This window comes from Propithecus coquereli, unplaced genomic scaffold (assembly GCF_000956105.1).
Source record: "Propithecus coquereli isolate 6110/MARCELLA unplaced genomic scaffold, Pcoq_1.0 Scaffold613, whole genome shotgun sequence".
Lineage (NCBI taxonomy): Eukaryota > Metazoa > Chordata > Mammalia > Primates > Indriidae > Propithecus > Propithecus coquereli.
In genome coordinates, this window is record NW_012152097.1 from 569,842 (window position 1) to 570,254 (window position 413).

Genomic DNA, 413 nt, shown 5'->3' on the forward strand with positions numbered 1-413 from the left:
TATCTTGGCACACCCAAATTAAATGGCTAACTTAGACTTTGGGTACATGGTGGTATCAAAATCACAAAGTTATTATTAAAAATTATGATGGTTTTAAACATTTAAAAAATTGTATTATGAATAGTTCTACTCTGTATTTCTTGGCTTTTGACAGTATTTCTATTTCAATATTAAAATGCACACACATTTATTTTTCTTCCTTCTGCAATATCATTTAAAGGACAATAAAGGATAAAAATAAAACAAAAACCTACAAAAATAAAGGCAATCTGAAGAAAGCTTTCAGTGGACAAGATAGTTCAATAATTTTCTGGAAGGTAGAAAGTATATTGAAGAAAGCACACTGGAATACTTCAGGGGTCAGAAGTAGAGTTGCCAGATAAAATACAAGAAGCCCAGTTAAATTCAAATTT